Below are 25,313 nucleotides of genomic sequence, written 5' to 3'. Positions count from 1 at the left end.
GATAAAAGCCACGATTACGGCTTTGACGCGTCAAAAGCTCATCGGGTGCAAAGTCAGGGCGCGACTTCGTGACGGTGTCGCCGGCGAGCAACCTTCCATCTATCACGTACTTAAGGAGCGGACAGGTCGCCGCAGGAAACTGGTCACTGAACTACGGACGGAGGACGGATGTTTGTTGTTGCAGCAGCGTGAGATATCAGCTGAGATGAAGCACTATTATGCGACGCTATACGCCGCTGGCCCTGTGGATCACGAGGCGATGGAGGCTTTACTGTCGGGTATAACCCGCAAGGTGAATCAGACGGAAGCACTTCAATTGTTGGCTGAACCTACAGAAGAGGAAGTAGAAGATGCACTGCTGACGGGCCCTGAGAACAAGTCACCTGGTCCAGACGGCCTACCGGTGGAGTTCTATCGCACATTTAAACGACTGTTGTTACCGAAACTGACGTGCATATGCCAGGAATTAATGGACCCCGACAAAGACATCCCGCGACAATTCAGTGAGGGCTTGATCATACCGGTTCCTAAGTTGCCATTGGCGCAATCCGCAAAACACTACCGCCCGCTCACACTTCTAAACTGTGATTATAAGATCTTTGCAAGGATTATAGCTAGGAGACTCAAACCGGTGATGAACACGGTTACAGCCCCGCCACAAACGAGTGTCGGTATAGGCCGCAACATTCACGACACCTTGTGTGACTATCGCGACGTCATAGCGGTAGCTGCCGCCTGTCGCATTCCGTGCGCCTTGGTTGCTCTCGATTTTGACAAAGCATTCGACCGTGTGAACCATGAGTATTTATTGCAAACCATGCAGACAATGAACTTCCCCCACCGTTTCCTCACCATCATCGCACGACTGCTGCGCCACTCCCAGTCCACGATTTTGCTCAACGGGCGATCAGTGGGGCCGATAACTATTGAAAGTTCGGTCAGACAGGGTTGCCCTATGTCGATGGCGCTGTTTGCTATCGCCATCGAGCCGCTATTAACAGCGCTGACCTCACGACTCCAGGGTGTCCTGATGTATGGTCACAAGTTTGTATGCCACGCCTACGCGGATGATGTGGCCTTTCTTGTGCGAACCACGTCTGAGATACGGACGGCGATGGACATAGTAGAGCAGTATAGGAAGGCGGCGGGGGCTCAGTTGAATGTAATGAAGTCCGGTGTCCTGAACATCGGTCGCGGATTGCAGGCCCCTATTCCTGGACAGATCAAGGTGATCACGGTCATGAAGTGCTTGGGAGTGAAATTTACTCGTGACATCCGACGCACGATTGCAACTAATTACAAAGATTTGCTAAATACAGTGCGCGCGAGCATACGTCAACATACCCTCAGGTCGCTGGACGAAATACAACGAGTGGCCTTGGTGAACACTTATCTCGTCTCTAAAGTTAACTACGTGGCACGCGTACTCCCGCTACCCCTCCCGATGGCAAGCAGATTGTTAGCTGCCTTCGGCCACTTCGTCAGCCGCGGCCACATTTTCAAAGTCAAGTATTCTACGTTGACTCTGCCGTCGGCGTCAGGTGGTCTCAACCTCATCGACGTCTATACGAAGACACGGGCCTTGTACGTCAGTTCTACATTTAACAGATGGAAGAATTCGCCTAATAGTATCACCGCTTTTCTATTGCACGAAATAAAGCCGGCTAATCTTGACGCGCCTGTGGATGTTCATCACATACCAGACGACCTTCATCATCTCAAGCAATTTTTGCTTGACTATAGCTACATCCGCCTGGGAATGCCTGAGGAACAAATAGTCACAGTGCGAGCAGTGTACAAATATTTGCTCACGACGCACGCCCGAAACAGTATTGAAGTTAAGTTCCCCGAGGCAGTCTGGCCACGTGTATGGAGAAGTGTTCATCATCCACATTTGCCAACGGGAGTGAGAGCATTGTGGTATTACGTGGTCAATAGGAAACTTCCCACGACTTCCCGCTTACATTCGATACATTTGGCTGATACTTCCCTTTGTGCAACCTGTAACGTGCAAGATACTGATGAACACACGTTCGTATGCGGTACGGCGCATGACATCTGGAAAGCGGTTAGAAACCTCTTGGCATTTCTACAACGCACGTCCCCTCAAGCCATCACCCTTAAGAGTCTACTTCTACCGGACGATGACCTCTACCCTACCACGAAACGAAATGCCGTAACCTGGCTGAAAGGACAAGCAATCTACTATATTATTACAAACACAGAACGTAGTATTGGAGACTTTTCGACATATTTACAAACACAGCACGATGGACTTCGTAAACTTCCACATTATAAACAGGAATACGCAAATTTTCTCATCAAAGCGATCATGGATCCCCCACAGAATTGGCGGGTGTAAAGCTAAGAGTAGACAAGACAGGATAGTAAAGAGAAGAGACCACACGATGAAACAGGACGAACTCGCAACGGAGTGAACACATTGCAACCCGAGAAGCCGACCTTACAGTTTTCCGACGTAAGAGGGCCACTAAGGTACGGTTGCCAAAGGTAATTTCAGAAAAATCACGAACAAACACAATGCCGATGGAGGCGGCACATACAGAGGATTTCTTCTCGGAGATGGCATTCATGAGTCGAAGCCACTCATCCCTTTTGTTTTCATTTACTTTATGTTATACCATTTACACAAAAAAAAAAAAAAAAAAAAAAAAAAAAAAAATAACTAATAAATTTAAAGCGTAGAAGCTAGCCGACGAAGGCAGAAAAGGTGAGCGACTGGATGGGCTATGTGGGGAGAAGGGAGGCAAAAAAAAAAAAAAAACAAAAAAAAAAAAAAAAAAAAAAGTGGTTAAGGCGTTGGACTGCTAATCCAATGTGCTCTGCACGCGTGGGTTCGAATCCCATCCTCGTCGAAGAATTTTACCTTAAGCACCCATTTCGGATCACGCCTTGTACATGCGAAACGCCACTCAGTAGTAGCAATGGAACGTGTAGGTGGCAGATAGCATCTGTAAGAAATACGAAACTAAACCGCCTACCAATTGGAAGGACACAACATTCGATAGCGTACGTCTTTCGAATCAAACATCATCTCAAGATGTATAAACGAATCGAAGTTTGGGAACGGTGCGTTCTCATTCATATTTAAGTGCTTACTTGTTGCAGTCATTTTAACGTATCGAGCCTATAATACCCCCAACTGTAGCACAACTGTCGCCTTTCGACAGTTTGCTTTCCGTCCGGCCGCCATACACGGAAGCGATCTGATAGGGCCTGGCTCCATCGCCAACAGCAGGAGCCTCTGGCCTCACAATTCAGCTACAAAGAACGTGGTTTGCTCTTCGAAAGAAACTTGAAAGCAACATCAGCGATGAGGTCATCGAAGGTGACAAATAAATGTAGCGAATCCAGATAATCGCGTCGTTCCAGCAGTCGTTATACTTAATGCACAGGACATTTCTCATTTACATTAGACAACGCTACATGACGATTCGGTGCTTGTTTCAGCAGTAAGTAAGTGGGCCCATTACTTTCCTCCGATCGGATAGCGACGTGGACGGATGCCATCATTAAATGATTCACGAGTGGGAGCTTGGTCAGCTGCACTGCAGCAGGGCGTTACAGCGTGAACACCAGCCACAGTACGATGCGTTTTCGAATCGACAAACGACTTCTTTCCGTAAGGACTAGCGAGGGACGCAGTTTTCGATGTGTCGGACGACGTGGCCGAGTGGTTAAGGCGTTGGACTGCTAATCCAAAGTGCTCTGCACGCGTGGGTTCGAATCCCATCCTCGTCGAAGAATTTTACCTTAAGCACCCATTTCGGATCACGCCTTGTACATGCGAAACGCCACTCAGTAGTAGCAACGGAACGTGTAGGTGGCAGATAGCATCTGTAAGAAATACGAAACTAAACCGCCTACCAATTGGAAGGACACAACATTCGATAGCGTACGTCTTTCGAATCAAACATCATCTCAAGATCTATAAACGAATCGAAGTTTGGGAACGGTGCGTTCTCATTCATATTTAAGTGCTTACTTGTTGCAGTCATTTTAACGTATCGAGCCTATAATACCCCCAACTGTAGCACAACTGTCGCCTTTCGACAGTTTGCTTTCCGTCCGGCCGCCATACACGGAAGCGATCTGATAGGGCCTGGCTCCATCGCCAACAGCAGGAGCCTCTGGCCTCACAATTCAGCTACAAAGAACGTGGTTTGCTCTTCGAAAGAAATTTGAAAGCAACATCAGCGATGAGGTCATCGAAGGTGACAAATAAATGTAGCGAATCCAGATAATCGCGTCGTTCCAGTAGTCGTTATACTTAATGCACAGGACATTTCTCATTATATTAGACAACGCTACATGACGATTCGGTGCTTATTTCTGCAGTAAGTAAGTGGGCCCACTACTTTCCTCCGATCGGATACCGACGTGGACGGATGCCATCATTAAATGATTCACGAGTGGGAGCTTGGTCAGCTGCACTGCAGCAGGGCGTTACAGCGTGAACACCAGCCACAGTACGACGCGTTTTCGAATCGACAAACGACTTCTTTCCGTAAGGACTAGCGAGGGACGCAGTTTCCGATGCGTCGGACGAGGTGGCCGAGTGGTTAAGGCGTTGGACTGCTAATCCAATGTGCTCTGCACGCGTGGGTTCAAATCCCATCCTCATCGAAGAATTTTACCTTAAGCACCCATTTCGGATCACGCCTTGTACATGCGAAACGCCACTCAGTAGTAGCAATGGAACGTGTAGGTGGCAGATAGCATCTGTAAGAAATACGAAACTAAACCGCCTACCAATTGGAAGGACACAACATTCGATAGCGTACGTCTTTCGAATCAAACATCATCTCAAGATCTATAAACGAATCGAAGTTTGGGAACGGTGCGTTCTCATTCATATTTAAGTGCTTACTTGTTGCAGTCATTTTAACGTATCGAGCCTATAATACCCCCAACTGTAGCACAACTGTCGCCTTTCGACAGTTTGCTTTCCGTCCGGCCGCCATACACGGAAGCGATCTGATAGGGCCTGGCTCCATCGCCAACAGCAGGAGCCTCTGGCCTCACAATTCAGCTACAAAGAACGTGGTTTGCTCTTCGAAAGAAACTTGAAAGCAACATCAGCGATGAGGTCATCGAAGGTGACAAATAAATGTAGCGAATCCAGATAATCGCGTCGTTCCAGTAGTCGTTATACTTAATGCACAGGACATTTCTCATTATATTAGACAACGCTACATGACGATTCGGTGCTTATTTCTGCAGTAAGTAAGTGGGCCCACTACTTTCCTCCGATCGGATACCGACGTGGACGGATGCCATCATTAAATGATTCACGAGTGGGAGCTTGGTCAGCTGCACTGCAGCAGGGCGTTACAGCGTGAACACCAGCCACAGTACGACGCGTTTTCGAATCGACAAACGACTTCTTTCCGTAAGGACTAGCGAGGGACGCAGTTTCCGATGCGTCGGACGAGGTGGCCGAGTGGTTAAGGCGTTGGACTGCTAATCCAATGTGCTCTGCACGCGTGGGTTCAAATCCCATCCTCATCGAAGAATTTTACCTTAAGCACCCATTTCGGATCACGCCTTGTACATGCGAAACGCCACTCAGTAGTAGCAATGGAACGTGTAGGTGGCAGATAGCATCTGTAAGAAATACGAAACTAAACCGCCTACCAATTGGAAGGACACAACATTCGATAGCGTACGTCTTTCGAATCAAACATCATCTCAAGATCTATAAACGAATCGAAGTTTGGGAACGGTGCGTTCTCATTCATATTTAAGTGCTTACTTGTTGCAGTCATTTTAACGTATCGAGCCTATAATACCCCCAACTGTAGCACAACTGTCGCCTTTCGACAGTTTGCTTTCCGTCCGGCCGCCATACACGGAAGCGATCTGATAGGGCCTGGCTCCATCGCCAACAGCAGGAGCCTCTGGCCTCACAATTCAGCTACAAAGAACGTGGTTTGCTCTTCGAAAGAAACTTGAAAGCAACATCAGCGATGAGGTCATCGAAGGTGACAAATAAATGTAGCGAATCCAGATAATCGCGTCGTTCCAGTAGTCGTTATACTTAATGCACAGGACATTTCTCATTATATTAGACAACGCTACATGACGATTCGGTGCTTATTTCTGCAGTAAGTAAGTGGGCCCACTACTTTCCTCCGATCGGATACCGACGTGGACGGATGCCATCATTAAATGATTCACGAGTGGGAGCTTGGTCAGCTGCACTGCAGCAGGGCGTTACAGCGTGAACACCAGCCACAGTACGACGCGTTTTCGAATCGACAAACGACTTCTTTCCGTAAGGACTAGCGAGGGACGCAGTTTCCGATGCGTCGGACGAGGTGGCCGAGTGGTTAAGGCGTTGGACTGCTAATCCAATGTGCTCTGCACGCGTGGGTTCAAATCCCATCCTCATCGAAGAATTTTACCTTAAGCACCCATTTCGGATCACGCCTTGTACATGCGAAACGCCACTCAGTAGTAGCAATGGAACGTGTAGGTGGCAGATAGCATCTGTAAGAAATACGAAACTAAACCGCCTACCAATTGGAAGGACACAACATTCGATAGCGTACGTCTTTCGAATCAAACATCATCTCAAGATCTATAAACGAATCGAAGTTTGGGAACGGTGCGTTCTCATTCATATTTAAGTGCTTACTTGTTGCAGTCATTTTAACGTATCGAGCCTATAATACCCCCAACTGTAGCACAACTGTCGCCTTTCGACAGTTTGCTTTCCGTCCGGCCGCCATACACGGAAGCGATCTGATAGGGCCTGGCTCCATCGCCAACAGCAGGAGCCTCTGGCCTCACAATTCAGCTACAAAGAACGTGGTTTGCTCTTCGAAAGAAACTTGAAAGCAACATCAGCGATGAGGTCATCCAAGGTGACAAATAAATGTAGCGAATCCAGATAATCGCGTCGTTCCAGTAGTCGTTATACTTAATGCACAGGACATTTCTCATTATATTAGACAACGCTACATGACGATTCGGTGCTTATTTCTGCAGTAAGTAAGTGGGCCCACTACTTTCCTCCGATCGGATACCGACGTGGACGGATGCCATCATTAAATGATTCACGAGTGGGAGCTTGGTCAGCTGCACTGCAGCAGGGCGTTACAGCGTGAACACCAGCCACAGTACGACGCGTTTTCGAATCGACAAACGACTTCTTTCCGTCAGGACTAGCGAGGGACGCAGTTTCCGATGCGTCGGACGAGGTGGCCGAGTGGTTAAGGCGTTGCACTGCTAATCCAATGTGCTCTGCACGCGTGGGTTCGAATCCCATCCTCGTCGAAGAATTTTACCTTAAGCGCCCATTTCGGATCACGCCTTGTACATGCGAAACGCCACTCAGTAGTAGCAATGGAACGTGTAGGTGGCAGATAGCATCTGTAAGAAATACGAAACTAAACCGCCTACCAATTGGAAGGACACAACATTCGATAGCGTACGTCTTTCGAATCAAACATCATCTCAAGATCTATAAACGAATCGAAGTTTGGCACCATGGTGGTGTTTGGGAACGGTGCGTTCTCATTCATATTTAAGTGCTTACTTGTTGCAGTCATTTTAACGTATCGAGCCTATAATACCCCCAACTGTAGCACAACTGTCGCCTTTCGACAGTTTGCTTTCCGTCCGGCCGCCATACACGGAAGCGATCTGATAGGGCCTGGCTCCATCGCCAACAGCAGGAGCCTCTGGCCTCACAATTCAGCTACAAAGAACGTGGTTTGCTCTTCGAAAGAAACTTGAAAGCAACATCAGCGATGAGGTCATCGAAGGTGACAAATAAATGTAGCGAATCCAGATAATCGCGTCGTTCCAGTAGTCGTTATACTTAATGCACAGGACATTTCTCATTATATTAGACAACGCTACATGACGATTCGGTGCTTATTTCTGCAGTAAGTAAGTGGGCCCACTACTTTCCTCCGATCGGATACCGACGTGGACGGATGCCATCATTAAATGATTCACGAGTGGGAGCTTGGTCAGCTGCACTGCAGCAGGGCGTTACAGCGTGAACACCAGCCACAGTACGATGCGTTTTCGAATCGACAAACGACTTCTTTCCGTAAGGACTAGCGAGGGACGCAGTTTCCGATGCGTCGGACGAGGTGGCCGAGTGGTTAAGGCGTTGGACTGCTAATCCAATGTGCTCTGCACGCGTGGGTTCGAATCACATCCTCGTCGAAGAATTTTACCTTAAGCGCCCATTTCGGATCACGCCTTGTACATGCGAAACGCCACTCAGTAGTAGCAATGGAACGTGTAGGTGGCAGATAGCATCTGTAAGAAATACGAAACTAAACCGCCTACCAATTGGAAGGACACAACATTCGATAGCGTACGTCTTTCGAATCAAACATCATCTCAAGATCTATAAACGAATCGAAGTTTGGCACCATGGTGGTGTTTGGGAACGGTGCGTTCTCATTCATATTTAAGTGCTTACTTGTTGCAGTCATTTTAACGTATCGAGCCTATAATACCCCCAACTGTAGCACAACTGTCGCCTTTCGACAGTTTGCTTTCCGTCCGGCCGCCATACACGGAAGCGATCTGATAGGGCCTGGCTCCATCGCCAACAGCAGGAGCCTCTGGCCTCACAATTCAGCTACAAAGAACGTGGTTTGCTCTTCGAAAGAAACTTGAAAGCAACATCAGCGATGAGGTCATCGAAGGTGACAAATAAATGTAGCGAATCCAGATAATCGCGTCGTTCCAGCAGTCGTTATACTTAATGCACAGGACATTTCTCATTTACATTAGACAACGCTACATGACGATTCGGTGCTTGTTTCTGCAGTAAGTAAGTGGGCCCATTACTTTCCTCCGATCGGATAGCGACGTGGACGGATGCCATCATTAAATGATTCACGAGTGGGAGCTTGGTCAGCTGCACTGCAGCAGGGCGTTACAGCGTGAACACCAGCCACAGTACGATGCGTTTTCGAATCAACAAACGACTTCTTTCCGTAAGGACTAGCGAGGGACGCAGTTTTCGATGTGTCGGACGACGTGGCCGAGTGGTTAAGGCGTTGGACTGCTAATCCAAAGTGCTCTGCACGCGTGGGTTCGAATCCCATCCTCGTCGAAGAATTTTACCTTAAGCACCCATTTCGGATCACGCCTTGTACATGCGAAACGCCACTCAGTAGTAGCAACGGAACGTGTAGGTGGCAGATAGCATCTGTAAGAAATACGAAACTAAACCGCCTACCAATTGGAAGGACACAACATTCGATAGCGTACGTCTTTCGAATCAAACATCATCTCAAGATCTATAAACGAATCGAAGTTTGGGAACGGTGCGTTCTCATTCATATTTAAGTGCTTACTTGTTGCAGTCATTTTAACGTATCGAGCCTATAATACCCCCAACTGTAGCACAACTGTCGCCTTTCGACAGTTTGCTTTCCGTCCGGCCGCCATACACGGAAGCGATCTGATAGGGCCTGGCTCCATCGCCAACAGCAGGAGCCTCTGGCCTCACAATTCAGCTACAAAGAACGTGGTTTGCTCTTCGAAAGAAACTTGAAAGCAACATCAGCGATGAGGTCATCGAAGGTGACAAATAAATGTAGCGAATCCAGATAATCGCGTCGTTCCAGTAGTCGTTATACTTAATGCACAGGACATTTCTCATTATATTAGACAACGCTACATGACGATTCGGTGCTTATTTCTGCAGTAAGTAAGTGGGCCCACTACTTTCCTCCGATCGGATACCGACGTGGACGGATGCCATCATTAAATGATTCACGAGTGGGAGCTTGGTCAGCTGCACTGCAGCAGGGCGTTACAGCGTGAACACCAGCCACAGTACGACGCGTTTTCGAATCGACAAACGACTTCTTTCCGTAAGGACTAGCGAGGGACGCAGTTTCCGATGCGTCGGACGAGGTGGCCGAGTGGTTCAGTCTACTCGCGGCTGGCGAGGTGAGCGGACGTGCGCTGTTTACATCCTCGCTGTTCCGGCCAGCTCCGCGGCGAGTGGTGAGTCAACACGGTGGGACTAGCCGTTTCTCGAGGAATTTAATCATGTACACGTGGTAACGATGGAGTCTCATTTCCGTACAAATACACTGAGATTTAGTTTCGACGACCATTATGCACGACCTAAGCCATACGAAGTAGAGGCCTTTTTGCGCGATGTAGTGAAGTTACAATTTGGCGACGTTATCGGTATCCATTTGTCGATAGTTAGCCGAACAGTCTATGTGAAGATGTCGAACACAGACTGCTGTGCACGAGTAATAGCCTCTTCGGGAGGTCGATTTAAGTTCACCCATTGTGACGGTAACGTGGGGGATGTGACGGTTGAAATGGCGGGACTTGGCGTCAGGACCATTAGGATCTTTGAGCTTCCGTTTGAGGTGCCTGCAGGGCAGATCAATCAAGTTCTTACTACATATGGCACGGTCTTAAGTAATACAGCGGAGAAGTGGACAACTTTCAATACCTTCCCTGTTCTCAATGGGGTGCGGCAGATCAAAATTGATCTTCGGCGTCACGTCCCTTCATATATATACGTCAGTGGATGTAGAGCCATTGTCATGTATGACGGGCAACCCCGAACGTGCTCAGGTTGTGGTAAGGAAGGCCATGTTCGCTCGGACTGCATGCAGCGGAGGATAGCGCAGTTACCAGTGGGAGAATCCGAAAGACCTGCGACTATGCAGTCGTTGCCGGTAAGTTACGTTGCGGCAGTCAGAGGACCGGAACCGGACCACTTACTAGTAGAGGAGGCGGCTCCTCGCCCGTCACCACCTGAGACCAACGTTGCGCCCATAGTCACGAACCAGATAACGGCGACAAACTTATCCGCTGCCCAGTCAGAGCAACAGGTAACTCCCGATGACGAGGGCCATGCCGCAGTTGCTGCGGCTGAAAACGTCGTGCTCCAGGATCCGGAGGGCCCGCAGGAGCCGGACCAGACCGTATCTTCCGATAATGAGATGGGCCGACCACGGCACTCACCCCGCAGACGCAAAAAACAACGGATTGCGCCCCCGAACGCGGACCAGACGGCGAAGGAGGTGCGAGAAAAGGCTCAGCGGGTTGCCCGCACACTTGGAGGAACACCGGTAGCACAAGACGATGGCATCCACCAGGTCCTCATTCCGGCGGACATTCTTGCGACGGCCGAGCCACCTACCCCTCCCACCGAACGGATGGTAGTGCACGCGACACGGGAGGTGACCCCGCATGACATACCCATGCAGACACTTGACGGCGACACGACGGAGGTTGGCCTCCGGGCGACCGGCAACTGGGCCGATGATGTGGAAAACGTTCCGCCAGGAGGGGACTTGCATGACGATCCTATGGTTGGTGTGGGGACAGCGGTCATGCGCGGGGTCGGGGATGATACGGATGGGCTTCCCCCCCGCCCCAGCGACCACTAATCTATAGTGTGTGTAGTCACAGAAAAGGCCTTCCTTTCTTCCATCCGCGAATGACTTCTGCACAAGCTTACAGGATAGGGACTGTCAACATCAACAGTATCAGCAGCAATCTTAAGCAACAGACCTTTCGTGATATGTTATATGCGGCCGAACTCGACGTGGTCTTACTACAAGAGGTGAAGAACATAGACCTCGCCACGATTAGTGGATATATAGCCTTCACTCATCCCGGGACTGTGCAAGAACTTGGAACAGCCATCCTCACAAAGGAAGGGATACTAGCGACTGACGTAGAGTACCTCCCAACGGCGAGAGGTATGGCACTCACCATTTACGTTACTCGTATTGTCAACGTCTATGCCCCTTCAGGGACTGGTAATAGACCGCAACGGGCGGCGTTTTTTAACGATGCTATTGCACCATTGCTTGTAGGCCATTACGACCACATTATATTCGGTGGCGACTACAACTGCGTCCTATCTCCGAAAGACCAGACGCCACATTTTAACACTTGTCCGGATCTAGCGGCTATAATACGGGACTTTCATTTTATTGATACCTGGGAACACGTCAATGGCGATAGGCCAGGATTCACGCATATCACGACTCACTCCGCCAGCCGACTCGATCGTATTTACGTCACGCTGGATTTAAGTCGAAGACTTTTGCAGACGGAGATATGGCCGACCGTCTTCTCTGACCACGCGGCGTACATTTGTACACTCAACCTCCAACGCCAAGGGACGTACCGTGGAAGAGGATACTGGAAGTTGAATGTATCGCATTTGGACGAACAGGCATGCCATGAACTCTTCGCTGCGTCTTGGGCGGCTTGTGAGAGAAGGTTTTCTCAATATGCCTCGGCGTTGGAATGGTGGCTAAACTGTGCAAAACCGACGATCAGGAAGGCCTTTATGAGATACTCCCGTGACAGGAAGGAATGGTACACCAGGACGGTCGAGTTCTATTTCCAGGTCCTTCGAGACTTATACCGCCCGGACGCGTCGATTATAGACAATCACCAGGAAATACAACGGATAAAAGCCACGATTACGGCTTTGACGCGTCAAAAGCTCATCGGGTGCAAAGTCAGGGCGCGACTTCGTGGCGGTGTCGCAGGCGAGCAACCTTCCATCTATCACGTACTTAAGGAGCGGACAGGTCGCCGCAGGAAACTGGTCACTGAACTACGGACGGAGGACGGATGTTTGTTGTTGCAGCAGCGTGAGATATCAGCTGAGATGAAGCACTATTATGCGACGCTATACGCCGCTGGCCCTGTGGATCACGAGGCGATGGAGGCTTTACTGTCGGGTATAACCCGCAAGGTGAATCAGACGGAAGCACTTCAATTGTTGGCTGAACCTACAGAAGAGGAAGTAGAAGATGCACTGCTGACGGGCCCTGAGAACAAGTCACCTGGTCCAGACGGCCTACCGGTGGAGTTCTATCGCACATTTAAACGACTGTTGTTACCGAAACTGACGTGCATATGCCAGGAATTAATGGACCCCGACAAAGACATCCCGCGACAATTCAGTGAGGGCTTGATCATACCGGTTCCTAAGTCACCATTGGCGCAATCCGCAAAACACTACCGCCCGCTCACACTTCTAAACTGTGATTATAAGATCTTTGCAAGGATTATAGCTAGGAGACTCAAACCGGTGATGAACACGGTTACAGCCCCGCCACAAACGAGTGTCGGTATAGGCCGCAACATTCACGACACCTTGTGTGACTATCGCGACGTCATAGCGGTAGCTGCCGCCTGTCGCATTCCGTGCGCCTTGGTTGCTCTCGATTTTGACAAAGCATTCGACCGTGTGAACCATGAGTATTTACTGAAAACCATGCAGACAATGAACTTCCCCCACCGTTTCCTCACCATCATCGCACGACTGCTGCGCCACTCCCAGTCCACGATTTTGCTCAACGGGCGATCAGTGGGGCCGATAACTATTGAAAGTTCGGTCAGACAGGGCTGCCCTATGTCGATGGCGCTGTTTGCTATCGCCATCGAGCCGCTATTAACAGCGCTGACCTCACACCTCCAGGGTGTCCTGATGTATGGTCACAAGTTTGTATGCCGCGCCTACGCGGATGATGTGGCCTTTCTTGTGCGAACCACGTCTGAGATACGGACGGCGATGGACATAGTAGAGCAGTATAGGAAGGCGGCGGGGGCTCAGTTGAATGTAATGAAGTCCGGTGTCCTGAACATCGGTCGCGGATTGAAGGCCCCTATTCCTGGACAGATCAAGGTGATCACGGTCATGAAGTGCTTGGGAGTGAAATTTACTCGTGACATCCGACGCACGATTGCAATCAATTACAAAGATTTGCTAAATACAGTGCGCGCGAGCATACGTCAACATACCCTCAGGTCGCTGGACGAAATACAACGCGTGGCCTTGGTGAACATTTATCTCGTCTCTAAAATTAACTATGTGGCACGCGTACTTCCGCTACCCCTCCCGATGGCAAGCAGATTGTTAGCTGCCTTCGGCCACTTTGTCAGCCGCGGCCACATTTTCAAAGTCAAGTATTCTACGTTGACGCTGCCGTCGGCGTCAGGTGGTCTCAACCTCACCGACGTCTATACGAAGACACGGGCCCTGTACGTCAGTTCTACATTTAGCAGATGGAAGAATTCGCCCAATAGTATCACCACTTTTCTATTGAACGAAATAAAGCCGGCTAATCTTGACGCGCCTGTGGATGTTCATCACATACCAGACGACCTTCATCATATCAAGCAATTTTTGCTTGACTATAGCTACATCCGCCTGGGAATGCCTGAGGAACAGATAGTCACAGTGCGAGCAGTGTACAAATATTTGCTCACGACGCACGCTCGAAACAGTATTGAAGTTAAGTACCCCGAGGCAGTCTGGCCACGTGTATGGAGAAGTGTTCATCATCCACATTTGCCAACGGGAGTGAGAGCATTGTGGTATTACGTGGTCAATAGGAAACTTCCCACGACTTCCCGCTTACATTCGATACATTTGGCTGATACTTCCCTTTGTGCAACCTGTAACGTGCAAGATACTGATGAACACACATTCGTATGCGGTACGGCGCAAGACATCTGGAAAGCGGTTAGAAACCTCTTGGCATTTCTACAACGCACGTCCCCTCAAGCCATCACCCTTAAGAGTCTACTTCTACCGGACGATGACCTCTACCCTACCACGAAACGAAATGCCGTAACCTGGCTGAAAGGACAAGCAATCTACTATATTATTACAAACTCAGAACGTAGTATTGGAGACTTTTCGACATATTTACAAACACAGCACGATGGACTTCGCAAACTTCCACATTACAAACAGGAATACGCAAATTTTCTCATTAAAGCGATCATGGATCCCCCACAGAATTGGCGGGTGTAAAGCTAAGAGTAGACAAGACAGGACAGTAAAGAGAAGAGACCACACGATGAAACAGGACGAACTCGCAACGGAGTGAACACATTGCAACCCGAGAAGCCGACCTTACAGTTTTCCGACGTAAGAGGGCCCCTAAAGTACGGTTGCCAAAGGTAATTTGAAAAAAAAAATAACGAACAACCACAATGCCGATGGAGGCGGCACATACAGAGGATTTCTTCTCGGAGATGGCATTCATGAGTCGAAGCCACTCATCCCTTTTGTTTTCATTTACTTTATGTTATACCATTAAAAATAAAAAAAATAAAAAAAAAAAAAAAAAAAAAAACCAATAAATTTAAAGCGTAGAAGCTAGCCGACGAAGGCAGAAAAGGTGAGCGATTGGATGGGCTATGTGGGGAGAAGGGAGGCCAATAAAAAAAAAAAAAAAAAAAAAAAAAAAAAAAAAAAAATAAAAAAAAATAAAAAAAAAAAAAAAAAACAAAAAAAAAAAAAAAGTGGTTAAGGCGTTGGACTGCTAATCCAATGTGCTCTGCACGCGTGGGTTCAAATCCCATCCTCGTCGAAGAATTTTACCTTAAGCACCCATTTCGGATCACGCCTTGTACATGCGAAACGCCACTCAGTAGTAGCAATGGAACGTGTAGGTGGCAGATAGCATCTGTAAGAAATACGAAACTAAACCGCCTACCAATTGGAAGGACACAACATCCGATAGCGTACGTCTTTCGAATCAAACATCATCTGAAGATCTATAAACGAATCGAAGTTTGGCACCATGGTGGTGTTTGGGAACGGTGCGTTCTCATTCATATTTAAGTGCTTACTTGTTGCAGTCATTTTAACGTATCGAGCCTATAATACCCCCAACTGTAGCACAACTGTCGCCTTTCGACAGTTTGCTTTCCGTCCGGCCGCCATACACGGAAGCGATCTGATAGGGCCTGGCTCCATCGCCAACAGCAGGAGCCTCTGGCCTCACAATTCAGCTACAAAGAACGTGGTTTGCTCTTCGAAAGAAATTTGAAAGCAACATCAGCGATGAGGTCATCGAAGGTGCCAAATAAATGTAGCGAATCCAGATAATCGCGTCGTTCCAGTAGTCGTTATACTTAATGCACAGGACATTTCTCATTTGCATTAGACAACGCTGCATGACGATTCGGTGCTTATTTCTGCAGTAAGTAAGTGGGCCAATTACATTCCTCCGATCGGATACCGACGTGGACGGATGCCATCATTAAATGATTCACGAGTGGGAGCTTGGTCAGCTGCACTGCAGCAGGGCGTTACAGCGTGAACACCAGCCACAGTACGATGCGTTTTCGAATCGACAAACGACTTCTTTCCGTAAGGACTAGCGAGGGACGCAGTTTTCGATGTGTCGGACGAGGTGGCCGAGTGGTTAAGGCGTTGGAGTGCTAATCCAATGTGCTCTGCACGCGTGGGTTCGAATCCCATCCTCGTCGAAGAATTTTACCTTAAGCACCCATTTCGGATCACGCCTTGTACATGCGAAACGCCACTCAGTAGTAGCAATGGAACGTGTAGGTGGCAGATAGCATCTGTAAGAAATACGAATCTAAACCGGCAACCAATTGGAAGGACACAACATTCGATAGCGTACGTCTTTCGAATCAAACATCATCTCAAGATCTATAAACGAATCGAAGTTTGGGAACGGTGCGTTCTCATTCATATTTAAGTGCTTACTTGTTGCAGTCATTTTAACGTATCGAGCCTATAATACCCCCAACTGTAGCACAACTGTCGCCTTTCGACAGTTTGCTTTCCGTCCGGCCGCCATACACGGAAGCGATCTGATAGGGCCTGGCTCCATCGCCAACAGCAGGAGCCTCTGGCCTCACAATTCAGCTACAAAGAACGTGGTTTGCTCTTCGAAAGAAACTTGAAAGCAACATCAGCGATGAGGTCATCGAAGGTGACAAATAAATGTAGCGAATCCAGATAATCGCGTCGTTCCAGTAGTCGTTATACTTAATGCACAGGACATTTCTCATTTGCATTAGACAACGCTACATGACGATTCGGTGCTTGTTTCTGCAGTAAGTAAGTGGGCCCATTACTTTCCTCCGATCGGATACCGACGTGGACGGATGCCATCATAAAATGATTCACGAGTGGGAGCTTGGTCAGCTGCACTGCAGCAGGGCGTTACAGCGTGAACACCAGCCACAGTACGATGCGTTTTCGAATCGACAAACGACTTCTTTCCGTAAGGACTAGCGAGGGACGCAGTTTTCGATGTGTCGGACGAGGTGGCCGAGTGGTTAAGGCGTTGGAGTGCTAATCCAATGTGCTCTGCACGCGTGGGTTCGAATCCCATCCTCGTCGAAGAATTTTACCTTAAGCACCCATTTCGGATCACGCCTTGTACATGCGAAACGCCACTCAGTAGTAGCAATGGAACGTGTAGGTGGCAGATAGCATCTGTAAGAAATACGAATCTAAACCGGCAACCAATTGGAAGGACACAACATTCGATAGCGTACGTCTTTCGAATCAAACATCATCTCAAGATCTATAAACGAATCGAAGTTTGGGAACGGTGCGTTCTCATTCATATTTAAGTGCTTACTTGTTGCAGTCATTTTAACGTATCGAGCCTATAATACCCGCTTTCCGTCCGGCCGCCAGACACGGAAGCGATCTGATAGGGCCTGGCTCCATCGCCAACAGCAGGAGCCTCTGGCCTCACAATTCAGCTACAAAGAACGTGGTTTGCTCTTCGAAAGAAACTTGAAAGCAACATCAGCGATGAGGTCATCGAAGGTGACAAATAAATGTAGCGAATCCAGATAATCGCGTCGTTCCAGCAGTCGTTATACTTAATGCACAGGACATTTCTCATTTGCATTAGACAACGCTACATGACGATTCGGTGCTTGTTTCTGCAGTAAGTAAGTGGGCCCATTACTTTCCTCCGATCGGATACCGACGTGGACGGATGCCATCATTAAATGATTCACGAGTGGGAGCTTGGTCAGCTGCACTGCAGCAGGGCGTTACAGCGTGAACACCAGCCACAGTACGATGCGTTTTCGAATCGACAAACGACTTCTTTCCGTAAGGACTAGCGAGGGACGCAGTTTTCGATGTGTCGGACGAGGTGGCCGAGTGGTTAAGGCGTTGGACTGCTAATCCAATGTGCTCTGCACGCGTGGGTTCGAATCCCATCCTCGTCGAAGAATTTTACCTTAAGCACCCATTTCGGATCACGCCTTGTACATGCGAAACGCCACTCAGTAGTAGCAACGGAACGTGTAGGTGGCAGATAGCATCTGTAAGAAATACGAAACTAAACCGCCTACCAATTGGAAGGACACAACATTCGATAGCGTACGTCTTTCGAATCAAACATCATCTCAAGATCTATGAACGAATCGAAGTTTGGGAACGGTGCGTTCTCATTCATATTTAAGTGCTTACTTGTTGCAGTCATTTTAACGTATCGAGCCTATAATACCCCCAACTGTAGCACAACTGTCGCCTTTCGACACTTTGCTTTCCGTCCGGCCGCCATACACGGAAGCGATCTGATAGGGCCTGGCTCCATCGCCAACAGCAGGAGCCTCTGGCCTCACAATTCAGCTACAAAGAACGTGGTTTGCTCTTCGAAAGAAACTTGAAAGCAACATCAGCGATGAGGTCATCGAAGGTGACAAATAAATGTAGCGAATCCAGATAATCGCGTCGTTCCAGTAGTCGTTATACTTAATGCACAGGACATTTCTCATTTGCATTAGACAACGCTACATGACGATTCGGTGCTTATTTCTGCAGTAAGTAAGTGGGCCCATTACTTTCCTCCGATCGGATACCGACGTGGACGGATGCCATCATTAAATGATTCACGAGTGGGAGCTTGGTCAGCTGCACTGCAGCAGGGCGTTACAGCGTGAACACCAGCCACAGTACGATGCGTTTTCGAATCGACAAACGACTTCTTTCCGTAAGGACTAGCGAGGGACGCAGTTTTCGATGTGTCGGACGACGTGGCCGAGTGGTTAAGGCGTTGGACTGCTAATCCAATGTGCTCTGCACGCGTGGGTTCGAATCCCATCCTCGTCGAAGAATTTTACCTTAAGCACCCATTTCGGATCACGCCTTGTACATGCGAAACGCCACTCAGTAGTAGCAATGGAACGTGTAGGTGGCAGATAGCATCTGTAAGAAATACGAAACTAAACCGCCTACCAATTGGAAGGACACAACATTCGATAGCGTACGTCTTTCGAATCAAACATCATCTCAAGATCAATAAACGAATCGAAGTTTGGCACCATGGTGGTGTTTGGGAACGGTGCGTTCTCATTCATATTTAAGTGCTTACTTGTTGCAGTCATTTTAACGTATCGAGCCTATAATACCCCCAACTGTAGCACAACTGTCGCCTTTCGACAGTTTGCTTTCCGTCCGGCCGCCATACACGGAAGCGATCTGATAGGGCCTGGCTCCATCGCCAACTGCAGGAGCCTCTGGCCTCACAATTCAGCTACAAAGAACGTGGTTTGCTCTTCGAAAGAAACTTGAAAGCAACATCAGCGATGAGGTCATCGAAGGTGCCAAATAAATGTAGCGAATCCAGATAATCGCGTCGTTCCAGTAGTCGTTATACTTAATGCACAGGACATTTCTCATTTGCATTAGACAACGCTACATGACGATTCGGTGCTTATTTCTGCAGTAAGTAAGTGGGCCCATTACTTTCCTCCGATCGGATACCGACGTGGACGGATGCCATCATTAAATGATTCACGAGTGGGAGCTTGGTCAGCTGCACTGCAGCAGGGCGTTACAGCGTGAACACCAGCCACAGTACGATGCGTTTTCGAATCGACAAACGACTTCTTTCCGTAAGGACTAGCGAGGTACGCAGTTTTCGATGTGTCGGACGAGGTGGCCGAGTGGTTAAGGCGTTGGACTGCTAATCCAATGTGCTCTGCACGCGTGGGTTCGAATCCCATCCTCGTCGAAGAATTTTACCTTAAGCACCCATTTCGGATCACGCCTTGTACATGCGAAACGCCACTCAGTAGTAGCAATGGAACGTGTAGGTGGCAGATAGCATCTGTAAGAAATACGAAACTAAACCGCCTACCAATTGGAAGGACACAACATTCGATAGCGTACGTCTTTCGAATCAAACATCATCTCAAGATCTATAAACGAATCGAAGTTTGGCACCATGGTGGTGTTTGGGAACGGTGCGTTCTCATTCATATTTAAGTGCTTACTTGTTGCAGTCATTTTAACGTATCGAGCCTATAATACCCCCAACTGTAGCACAACTGTCGCCTTTCGACAGTTTGCTTTCCGTCCGGCCGCCATACACGGAAGCGATCTGATAGGGCCTGGCTCCATCGCCAACAGCAGGAGCCTCTGGCCTCACAATTCAGCTACAAAGAACGTGGTTTGCTCTTCGAAAGAAACTTGAAAGCAACATCAGCGATGAGGTCATCGAAGGTGCCAAATAAATGTAGCGAATCCAGATAATCGCGTCGTTCCAGTAGTCGTTATACTTAATGCACAGGACATTTCTCATTTGCATTAGACAACGCTACATGACGATTCGGTGCTTATTTCTGCAGTAAGTAAGTGGGCCCATTACTTTCCTCCGATCGGATACCGACGTGGACGGATGCCATCATTAAATGATTCACGAGTGGGAGCTTGGTCAGCTGCACTGCAGCAGGGCGTTACAGCGTGAACACCAGCCACAGTACGATGCGTTTTCGAATCGACAAACGACTTCTTTCCGTAAGGACTAGCGAGGGACGCAGTTTTCGATGTGTCGGACGAGGTGGCCGAGTGGTTAAGGCGTTGGACTGCTAATCCAATGTGCTCTGCACGCGTGGGTTCGAATCCCATCCTCGTCGAAGAATTTTACCTTAAGCACCCATTTCGGATCACGCCTTGTACATGCGAAACGCCACTCAGTAGTAGCAATGGAACGTGTAGGTGGCAGATAGCATCTGTAAGAAATACGAAACTAAACCGCCTACCAATTGGAAGGACACAACATTCGATAGCGTACGTCTTTCGAATCAAACATCATCTCAAGATCTATAAACGAATCGAAGTTTGGGAACGGTGCGTTCTCATTCATATTTAAGTGCTTACTTGTTGCAGTCATTTTAACGTATCGAGCCTATAATACCCCCAACTGTAGCACAACTGTCGCCTTTCGACAGTTTGCTTTCCGTCCGGCCGCCATACACGGAAGCGATCTGATAGGGCCTGGCTCCATCGCCAACAGCAGGAGCCTCTGGCCTCACAATTCAGCTACAAAGAACGTGGTTTGCTCTTCGAAAGAAACTTGAAAGCAACATCAGCGATGAGGTCATCGAAGGTGCCAAATAAATGTAGCGAATCCAGATAATCGCGTCGTTCCAGTAGTCGTTATACTTAATGCACAGGACATTTCTCATTTGCATTAGACAACGCTACATGACGATTCGGTGCTTATTTCTGCAGTAAGTAAGTGGGCCCATTACTTTCCTCCGATCGGATACCGACGTGGACGGATGCCATCATTAAATGATTCACGAGTGGGAGCTTGGTCAGCTGCACTGCAGCAGGGCGTTACAGCGTGAACACCAGCCACAGTACGATGCGTTTTCGAATCGACAAACGACTTCTTTCCGTAAGGACTAGCGAGGGACGCAGTTTTCGATGTGTCGGACGAGGTGGCCGAGTGGTTAAGGCGTTGGACTGCTAATCCAATGTGCTCTGCACGCGTGGGTTCGAATCCCATCCTCGTCGAAGAATTTTACCTTAAGCACCCATTTCGGATCACGCCTTGTACATGCGAAACGCCACTCAGTAGTAGCAATGGAACGTGTAGGTGGCAGATAGCATCTGTAAGAAATACGAAACTAAACCGCCTACCAATTGGAAGGACACAACATTCGATAGCGTACGTCTTTCGAATCAAACATCATCTCAAGATCTATAAACGAATCGAAGTTTGGGAACGGTGCGTTCTCATTCATATTTAAGTGCTTACTTGTTGCAGTCATTTTAACGTATCGAGCCTATAATACCCCCAACTGTAGCACAACTGTCGCCTTTCGACAGTTTGCTTTCCGTCCGGCCGCCATACACGGAAGCGATCTGATAGGGCCTGGCTCCATCGCCAACAGCAGGAGCCTCTGGCCTCACAATTCAGCTACAAAGAACGTGGTTTGCTCTTCGAAAGAAACTTGAAAGCAACATCAGCGATGAGGTCATCGAAGGTGCCAAATAAATGTAGCGAATCCAGATAATCGCGTCGTTCCAGTAGTCGTTATACTTAATGCACAGGACATTTCTCATTTGCATTAGACAACGCTGCATGACGATTCGGTGCTTATTTCTGCAGTAAGTAAGTGGGCCCATTACTTTCCTCCGATCGGATACCGACGTGGACGGATGCCATCATTAAATGATTCACGAGTGGGAGCTTGGTCAGCTGCACTGCAGCAGGGCGTTACAGCGTGAACACCAGCCACAGTACGATGCGTTTTCGAATCGACAAACGACTTCTTTCCGTAAGGACTAGCGAGGGACGCAGTTTTCGATGTGTCGGACGACGTGGCCGAGTGGTACAGTCTGCCTGCAGCGGCCGTGGCGTGCGGTTGTCTGTGCTTCGCGCTGCGGCTGGCTTGTTTACTTCTGCGGGGTAAGTCGCTCGCTAGCAGCGGTTATTCTTGCGTTTGTGGAATGACGTTGATAATTCAGTGATGGCACATACTATGAGGAAAGACACCTTGAAGTTAACGTTCGATAACACGTTTGCCCGACCAACATCCTTCGAAATCGAGGATTTCCTCGAAGAAGTGATGAAAATTGGCCTCGATGAGATTATCGGTATACATTTGTCGATTCTGTCTAGCATCGTTTATATCAAGATGAGAGATGCCGAGTTTTGTGACAAACTAGTTGACTCCTTTAGTTCTGGTTTGAAGTTTAAGCATAGTGATGGCAATGTGGGTGTGGTTACTGTTTCCCACGCCGGGCTTGGACTTCGAACAATTCGCATTTTTGAACTACCGTTTGAGGTCCCAGCAGAACAGATAAACGTTGCGATATCGCCGTATGGCAAAGTTTTGAGCAACTTTGCAGAACGTTGGTCTCCGGCGCATAAGTATCCGGTACTGAATGGCGTCAGGCAGCTTAAAGTTGACTTGCAACGACATATTCCGTCGTACGTCACGGTTTGTGGGTACCGTGCCGTCGTAATGTATGATGGCCAACCTAGAACATGTGCCAGATGTAACTCGACGGGACATGTTCGTGCGGAATGTTTACAGCGTCGTGTAGTTCAACTGCCAACCGGAGAGAGTGTTAGCCCTCCCGCGATGTCAACATTACAGCCATCGTACGTGTCGGTTGCCCGCGGTGAGCCGTCAATACAACCGATTCGCGATAAACCTGCCGGACCCAGTTCCGTCGTTAATGTGACGTCTCCGGACACGCCAGTCGCGTCCGAGATGGCTGCTTCTGAAACACATGAAACTAACAGGACCAGTGAGATGGCGGTGGACCAGCCCTCACGGGGTGCCGAGTTGGTGGAGGTGTCCATGGCTCCTGCTCCCATGTCTGAACGAGTCGCTGAAACGATGCCCAACTCCGACACAGTAATACGTGGTAATCGATCTCCGAAGAAAAATAAAAAGCGGAGGATGGCTCACCAAGGTGCGGAAGATACAGCACCGAGCTTACGGGGAAAGGCTAAATTAATCGGTCAGAACTTAAAAGAAGGGCCCGCAGACGCTGCCGCCTCGCCTTCGCGCTCGCGGGACACAACACGATCAGACGACATCATGTCGGAGACTCCCACGATGTACGACAGCGGACCAGATGAGACGCCCACTCAGCAAACTGAGCCACAGAATACGAATCCACCAGTTTCTGAGCCAGTAGGCACCCTTTGCTCTCCCAATTGGGCGGACGAGTTTGAAACGAACGAAGCTGATGTAGAGATGCAGGAGGATTCCACACCCTCGACCGGCTCCTTGCCCCCCGTATCAGCGGTTGATGGACACAACGTCCACGTGGCCATGGCTACTCAAACGACCGACACGGTCAGCGCCTCCCATTGAAGGCTGTATGACGCACCCTATCGTTTGCTCCTTTCGTACCAAACATCGATGACCACCTTGCAGGCCTACAAGATCCTGACTCTCAATATCAATAAGATACGCAGTGATTTGAATCTGAAGAACTTACAAGACTTGTTATACGCAGCCGACATCGATATAGCCATGCTTCAGGAAGTGAGTGAGATCAGGTTAGACCACATAGCAGGGTATAACGCTTTCGTGAACCCTGGCAACGGTTTCGAACTTGGAACAGCGTTACTGTTAAAAGAAGGGATCATTGCAAATTGTGAGGCCAAACTGGTGACCGGCAGAGGGATAGCAGTCACTGTCAATAACATCAGACTGATTAATATTTACGCACCTTCTGGGTCCAGTAATAGGCAACACCGTGCAGAATTTTTTCGCCACGAGATCCTTCCGCTCTTCGGGACCAACTACAGTGATGTCATTTTTGGCGGCGATTTCAATTGTGTGCTTCGTCAAATCGATCAAACTCCTCACTTTAATCGGTGTGTCGAATTAGAACAGATCATTCAAGAACTCCGCTTCACTGACACTTGGACGCACATGCACGGAGTGGAAGTGGGTTTTACGCATGTTACCAATCATTCGGCAAGTAGGTTAGATAGAATTTACATATCGCGTAATTTAACGCAACACCTGCTACACACCGAAATATGGCCAACTGTATTTTCCGACCATGCTGGCTATATCTGCACCGTCAACATGCAAAAACAGGAAACATACCGGGGTCGAGGGTTATGGAAGTTCAACATCGCACATTTGCATGATCCTGCATGTCGAGAAGCCTTCCTGTCCACCTGGACGGCATGTGAACGCAAATTCAGATCCTACAACTCCGCGATCGAGTGGTGGCTCAAATGCGCCAAACCACAAATTAGGAAAACTTTAATGTTTTACTCCCGTCAGAAAAGTCTGTGGCACAAACGGACCATGGAATTTTACTTTCAGTGTCTTCGGGAGTTGTATAAATGTGACGCGACCGTTATCGGCAATTTTGCAAAGATCAAAAGAATTCAGGCGAAACTTTTAACGCTGCAACGGAAACAGTTGGAAGGTTTTCAAATTCGGGCGCGAGTTCCTAAGACGGTGCAAGAAGAAGAGGCTGCCATGTATCACATGTTACGTGAAAGTCGACGAGGCAGTCGGAAAATCATTACACACATCCGAACCAGCACCGGGGCAATAGTTACTAAACAAAGTGACATTATGCGTGCGATTGAAGAGTACTATCGAGACCTGATGTCCAATAAAATGACAGATGATACCGTGTTTGCGGAGTTTGCGACAAATTTATCACGGAAACTCAGCCCCACAGAGGCGACTCAGCTGATGACAGAGGTGACAGAAGACGAATTAACAGACGT

General features: G+C 48.6%; 14 non-coding genes across 14 annotated transcripts; all 14 read left to right on the top strand.

Moving 5' to 3' along the window:
• Positions 1 to 3,680: 3,680 nt before the first annotated feature.
• Positions 3,681 to 3,762, top strand: Trnas-gcu. The gene has a single exon. It is a non-coding gene; the product is annotated as a tRNA-Ser (tRNA).
• An 803-nt stretch (positions 3,763 to 4,565) lies between these two features.
• Positions 4,566 to 4,647, top strand: Trnas-gcu. The gene has a single exon. It is a non-coding gene; the product is annotated as a tRNA-Ser (tRNA).
• An 803-nt stretch (positions 4,648 to 5,450) lies between these two features.
• Trnas-gcu lies at positions 5,451 to 5,532 on the top strand. Its single transcript has one exon. It is a non-coding gene; the product is annotated as a tRNA-Ser (tRNA).
• Positions 5,533 to 6,335: 803 nt separating this feature from the next.
• On the top strand, positions 6,336 to 6,417 carry Trnas-gcu. Its single transcript has one exon. It is a non-coding gene; the product is annotated as a tRNA-Ser (tRNA).
• Positions 6,418 to 7,220: 803 nt separating this feature from the next.
• Trnas-gcu lies at positions 7,221 to 7,302 on the top strand. Its single transcript has one exon. It is a non-coding gene; the product is annotated as a tRNA-Ser (tRNA).
• An 821-nt stretch (positions 7,303 to 8,123) lies between these two features.
• Trnas-gcu lies at positions 8,124 to 8,205 on the top strand. Its single transcript has one exon. It is a non-coding gene; the product is annotated as a tRNA-Ser (tRNA).
• An 822-nt stretch (positions 8,206 to 9,027) lies between these two features.
• Positions 9,028 to 9,109, top strand: Trnas-gcu. Its single transcript has one exon. It is a non-coding gene; the product is annotated as a tRNA-Ser (tRNA).
• Positions 9,110 to 16,205: 7,096 nt separating this feature from the next.
• Positions 16,206 to 16,287, top strand: Trnas-gcu. Its single transcript has one exon. It is a non-coding gene; the product is annotated as a tRNA-Ser (tRNA).
• Positions 16,288 to 17,091: 804 nt separating this feature from the next.
• Trnas-gcu lies at positions 17,092 to 17,173 on the top strand. Its single transcript has one exon. It is a non-coding gene; the product is annotated as a tRNA-Ser (tRNA).
• Positions 17,174 to 17,942: 769 nt separating this feature from the next.
• Trnas-gcu lies at positions 17,943 to 18,024 on the top strand. The gene has a single exon. It is a non-coding gene; the product is annotated as a tRNA-Ser (tRNA).
• Positions 18,025 to 18,828: 804 nt separating this feature from the next.
• Trnas-gcu lies at positions 18,829 to 18,910 on the top strand. The gene has a single exon. It is a non-coding gene; the product is annotated as a tRNA-Ser (tRNA).
• Positions 18,911 to 19,732: 822 nt separating this feature from the next.
• On the top strand, positions 19,733 to 19,814 carry Trnas-gcu. The gene has a single exon. It is a non-coding gene; the product is annotated as a tRNA-Ser (tRNA).
• Positions 19,815 to 20,636: 822 nt separating this feature from the next.
• On the top strand, positions 20,637 to 20,718 carry Trnas-gcu. The gene has a single exon. It is a non-coding gene; the product is annotated as a tRNA-Ser (tRNA).
• An 804-nt stretch (positions 20,719 to 21,522) lies between these two features.
• On the top strand, positions 21,523 to 21,604 carry Trnas-gcu. Its single transcript has one exon. It is a non-coding gene; the product is annotated as a tRNA-Ser (tRNA).
• Positions 21,605 to 25,313: the final 3,709 nt, after the last annotated feature.

The sequence above is a fragment of the Schistocerca americana genome, chromosome 2, assembly GCF_021461395.2.
Source record: "Schistocerca americana isolate TAMUIC-IGC-003095 chromosome 2, iqSchAmer2.1, whole genome shotgun sequence".
NCBI classification, from domain to species: Eukaryota; Metazoa; Arthropoda; class Insecta; order Orthoptera; family Acrididae; genus Schistocerca; species Schistocerca americana.
This window is presented reverse-complemented; position numbering and strand designations above follow the sequence as displayed.